Genomic DNA, 6,231 nt, shown 5'->3' on the forward strand with positions numbered 1-6,231 from the left:
GGAAGTCCAGGATCCAGTTGCAGAGGGAGGTGTTTAGTCCCAGAGTCCTTAGCATGGTGATGTCCAGGTGAGAAAGGGCAGTGTGGAGTGCGATTGAGATTGAATCATCTGTGGATCTGTTGGAGCGGTATGCGAATTGGAGTTGGTCTAGGGTGTCCGGGTGGATGTTGTTGATGTGAGCCTTTCAAAGCACTTCATGGTTACCGACGTAAGTGCCACGGGGCGGTAATCATTTAGGCAGGTTACCTTCGCTTCCTTGGGCACAGGGACTATGGCGGTCTGCTTGAAACATGTAGGTATTACAGACTCGGTTAGGAAAAGGTTGAAAATGTCTAATAAGTTTACATATCTACCTGTGCACACTAACAAAGTGATATGTCTCCCCTCTCTCCTCCCTAGTCAATGGGTTGCAGTGCTATGGCTGTAACATCATCCAGGGCCAGAGGTACGTGGATATTGGCTGCACCAACCCAGAGGTCCTCACCTGCACCCACTCACACAAGGGCTTCAAGCACCGCTTCTGCATCAAGACAGAGAGCAGTGAGTCTGTTTCTAATGTTCCTGAACTGATGACTGTCTCAATCAATGCCTGTCTTCATCTCCAGTCCCTCCCTTCCATAGATTTTCTCCTTCACAGTCTTCTCTGTCTGTTAATTAATGTGTCTGTGTGATAGAACCCCGTAATGTCAATATGTAGAAAGTCAAATTGACCCACATTGTCCAGAAAATGTAGATTAAACAGGAGGAAAACCCCTAACCTCTCCTCTGCACTCTTTAGCCATACTATTGTACGTCAAAAGGGCAAGATCTTATCTTGATGTGAAGATTCCATGGCATCTTGCTACATAGCTACAACAAGGGCTTTATTACACCAAATTTGTAAATAACAGTCAGTCATTCCTGTAGGTAAAATCAAAATAGAGACGACGGACTGCCATACGTAATATTAAATACTTGATGGAGATCTCCTGACATCCGTACATGTGAGATCCAGCTGTTCTGCTGTCGACAGCTGAAGGAGCCACTCACGTAAAGGGCTGATGTGGCACTGTTTTCTATTGGTTCAGGGAAATAATGGGGTCAATGAATGCTAAGACGGGATGCAGGTTCCCTTTAAACAGCATCTTGGGGATCATCTAGAACTGTCCTTCACTTTAATCTCATGGGCACAACTCCGACTGGTCCGGCGGCTGCTGTTTCATAACCAGCTTAGCGTCCCACTCCCCTCGCTTTGTCCCCAGCTGGGAGATTTGTCTGATGCGGCTGTTCCCCACCTAGACTGTATCCACCGCCCAGCTGTCACTTTCTTAAGACTGATGGGGGATTTATGGCTCTTGTTAGACAAAGTGGTCTGCTCTGACTTAAAGAGAGCATTGATGTGGGTGTTTTTTCTCAAGGGTTGTAGAAGGTTTACGTACCAAGTTTTATGGAGTGTTTGATGGCTTGGCTGGATGCCCTTATGTAGTGGTACAGTAACAACTTTCAATCAACGGCCAAGTTTTAACTTTTTATCTCTGACTTACAGACATGCATATTTTTCCATCTATTGTACACGTACGATGTGTCCTCCTAAGCAACCATTGCATTCGATCAGTAAACACAGTTTACCACAAGGAAAATGGAGAGACCTGATGATGTAATTCTCTTCTATGTCAGCATCCCTCTGCACTCCTTTGGCTCTCAAGGACTTCAAAACACACATAAATACATTGGCATTCTTTGCTTCTTCTGCCTCTTTCCTGATGATCTCATCATCTACTTGTCACTCTTCTCTGACTTCCTGTCATTTCAGCGGCCCTGGGAATTGTCCTGACCAGTGGATGTGCCACATCAAGACACTGCCAGCAACATGAGCTGCCTGGAGTGCGCATCCACTGCTGCGCCTCAGACCTCTGTAACAGCACCCCCTGCTGTCGAGCAAGCATATGGCATTACATCTGCGCCCTGGCAAGCCTGCTGCTGCTGAGGTCGTGGTTGTGATATGAGGTCACAACTTGTACAGGGACTCAACAATGATCAAATACAAAGATGGAACTCGGGATAAACCATCTATGAATGACACTTTACATTACTAGTTCTCAGTGTCTCTTCTCAGCTCCACATGTGAAGAGTCTGAGAGGAGGGTTGTACAACACTATACATCAGAGCAATGTGCAATAGCAGCTTTTGTGACAATGACTTTACACTGGACTCCTTATCCTAATGTCAGAATAGAAAGGCAAATAACTACGCCAAGGTTTTCTCATAATCCATTATAATGATGCTTTAACACAGTCATTGAGTTTAGGAAGTGTCCCAGAGAGTAATGTTCATTAACAAATCATCACACAGGCTGATGGGTATCAAAGAAAAGGAAAAGCAAGGCTGTTAGTTATATGGCTTGAATAGCATTGGAATGAGTGATCTGGGGGATTAATTGACAGCTGTGACATTCTGTATTTATTCAAATTGATATCATCTTAGTCCTAATCATCAGTACTGCTTCAGTTGCTTGTAAAGCGCAAATCTTAACTTATGTGGGTTATGTTTATTCAGGGTTAAATCCTAGATAATACAGTAAAATAAGGTCCAACGTAAACAGTATTGTTTATTCCGTTTCCTTGGAGATGCACGCTGCATGTTGCTTTTATTTCAGATTGTAAAAATGTACAAAATAATAGTACAGTGAAAGCATGTAATGTTGTGAAATACTGTATTAAAATACTTAGTCATACCATGTTCTCTATCCTATACTATAACATACATATGTATATATTGTTCATTACTTACCATGGCAAGGTACAGCCTTCCCTGTAGCTCAGTTGGTAGAGCATGGTGTTTGCAACACCAGGGTTGTGGGTTCAATTCCCACGGGGGGCCAGCACAGAACAAAAATGTATGAAATTGTATGAAATGTATGCATTCACTACTGTAAGTCGCTCTGGATAAGAGCGTCTGCTAAATGACTAAAATGTAAATGTAATGTAAGTAACCTACAATTAATCCCAGAGAAACCATCACCTTTTTTGTGAGACTTGTTTTGTTCTATGCTTCCATCTCAGAGCAGTTAGGTCTAGTTAGGATGTCTTTACATCCTCTGGGCACTAGATGTCTTCTGTGAGGGAGTTAGGAAGTTCAGACACAATAATGAGAAATATATCAAGTGGGAAAAGGCACGGTGGGCAAATTCAAAATGTGTTTTCTGTGCACGAAAAATAAAGTATTGTGTTGATTTTATGACAGCTGATGCATTTCTGGTAGGAATTGTACTTTTACTTAATAAGGCCAGTCAGTTAAGAACAAATTCTTATTTACAATGACAGCCTACCGGGGAACAGTGGGTTAACTGGCCTTGCTCAGAGGCAGAATGACAGATTTTTACCTTGACAGCTCGGGGATTGGATCTAGCAAACTTTCAGTTATTGGCCTAACGCTCTAACCACTAGGCTTACTGCCACCGGAACAACGTGTGATCAGTGTGCTAGCCCCGACGTTCTTTATTTATTAGGCAACTATCATTTTTATTTATTTATTTAAGCTTTTATCAGGCTTTTATCATACTGAGACCAAGGTCTCTATTACAGTGAGCCCTGAATTACATAAATTACAGGAAATACACACATCAAAATATAAATACAAAATGCAAGCAGAAAAAAAAACATGGTCATAAAAAACGAACACATTTTGTATTTATTATGGATCCCCATATCAGTAATAAGGTCTTCAATCAGCTTTCTGAATTGCCCTAGAGGCATCAAAATATTACATTTAAGAAAATGTTGAAGATTGTTCCACACTTAAGATGCAAGTAAACTAAACGCTTATTTACCTAACTCAGTAGAGACCAAAGGAATTTCCAGAGTTAGCCATCTCTAAGACCAGGTGTGGTAACTTGTATGTCTAAAGTTTAGTAAAGATGTTAGGTACAATGGAATTGTACGGAGCCCTTCTGGAAAAGTGCTTTATAAATGAAAACATACCAATGTATCAACATATGTGACATCAAATGGCCTATTTATTGCCTTACCTCCTCACGCCATTTGCACACACTGTATATAGACTTTTTTCTATTGTGTTATTGACTGTACGTTTGTTTATTCCATGTGTGTTGTTGTTGTTTGTGTCTCACTGCTTTGCTTTATCTTGGCCAGGTCGCAGTTGTAAATGAGAACTTGTTCTCAACTGGCTTACCTGGTTAAATAAAGGTGAAATTAAAAAAGGACAGCCAACAAACTTTCTGGTAGAGTATGCAGTGATGAGTGCTAAAATTGTCGCCCGTAATAAAGCGCAGTGCACTATGACAAACTGTATCTAAGGTCTTTAATGAAGTGGCAGCTGCGTTCATTCATATAGAGGATGTTGCCATAGTCTAAGACCGATAGGAACGTCAACATTGACTACAGCTCAGTGTTCAACACCATAGAGCCCACAAAGCTCATCACTGAGATAAGGACCCTGGACTATAAACACCTCCCTCTTCAACTCAATCCTGGACTTCCTGACGGGCCGCCCCAGGTGGTAAGGGTAGGCAACAACACATCTTCCACACTGATCCTCAACACCGGGGCCCCTCAGGGGTGCATGCTTAGTCCCCTCCTGTATTCCCTGTTCACCCACGACTGCATGGCCAGGCACAACTCCAACAGCATCATTAAGTTTGCTGACGACACAACCTGATCACCGACAACGATAAGACAGCCTATAGGGAGGAGGTCAGAGACCTACCAGTGTGGTGCCAGGACAACAACCTCTCCCTCAATGTAAGCAAGACAAAGGAGATGATCGTGGACTACAGGAAAAGGAGGGCTGAACAGGCCCCCATTAACATTGACTGGGCTGTACTGGAGCGGGTCGAGAGTTTCAAGTTCCTTGGTGTCCACATCACCAACAAACTATTATGGTCCAAACACACCAAGACAGTCGTGAAGAGGGCACTACAACACCTTTTCCCCCTCAGGAAACTGAAAAGATTTGGCATGGGTCCTCAGATCTTTAAAAAGTTCTACAGCTGCACCATCAAGAGCATCCTGACTGGTTGCATCACCGCCTGGTATGGCAACTGCCCGGCATCCGAGCATAAGGCGCTATAGAGGGTAGTGTGTACGGCCAAATACATCATTGGTGTCAAGCTTCCTGCCATCCAGGACCTATATACAAGGCGATGTCAGAGGAAGGCCCAAAAATGTGTCAAAGACTCCAGTCACCCAAGTCATAGACTGTTCTCTCTGCTACCGCACGGCAACCGGCACCGGAGCCCCAAGTCTAGGTCCAATAGGCTCCTTAACACCTTCTACACCTATTTCTATAGAAGAAGCCCATTTAACTCATCAATATTATTTTTAAAAGACAGTTTTTCATCTATCCAGATGCACAGATAAGCAGGAACACAATCAATGTGGACACCATCCAAAGTACATATGCTTAAATCATCAGAGTTATTTTTATGTGCTCTAGAGAACAACATATACTTAGTTTTACCTGCATTCAATACTAATTTCAGGTCAATAAAGTTTTCTGTTATACAATGAAGGCAGACTGTAGGTCAGATAGAGCCTCGTCAACTGTGGGGGCAATAGCATACACAACAGTATCATCTAAATACAAGTGCAGGTTACACAAGTGGAAGTCGATATTGTTAATGTAAACAGTAAAAAGCACAGGGCCCAGAATCGACCCCTGAGGGACACCTTTCGTAATATCAAGGAAACCTTATTTAACACCATCGGTAGATACACATTGACTTCTGTCAAGTAATTTTTAAACAAATTACATGCAGTATGAAGCCTTCCCTCCATAGCCTATTCCATATCAACAAAAGAGAATTGGGTCTGATAGCCTCTGAGGTTTACAAAATAGATCATCTTATTGTTTATGTGTCTGGGTGTGAATCATAAAGAAAATACATTTGATCTACAAATCATAAGCCTAGTTATGGAATATGTTGTAGTTGGCTTAGATCCCATTCCCAACACAGGTCTTTATAAATATTCCTAGTGTGGGTCCACAACAAAAGGACCAGCAATGGAATATATAGTACAGTACTTTGACACTGATGGTAGAATATTAGGTTAGTCTACTCGCACACATGTAGGCTGAGGCCGTCTGATGCACCACTGTCATAAGTGATTCTTCATGCCACAAAACTGTTTAATATCGGCGACACTACCTATCGCGTCCAATACATTGATAATGATTTTTGAGTTTGCGCACTTCATTTCACATTTATAATTAGCACAAACAGCGCAAATCGCC

The sequence above is a fragment of the Salmo trutta genome, chromosome 12 (assembly GCF_901001165.1).
Source record: "Salmo trutta chromosome 12, fSalTru1.1, whole genome shotgun sequence".
Classification (NCBI taxonomy): Eukaryota; Metazoa; Chordata; class Actinopteri; order Salmoniformes; family Salmonidae; genus Salmo; species Salmo trutta.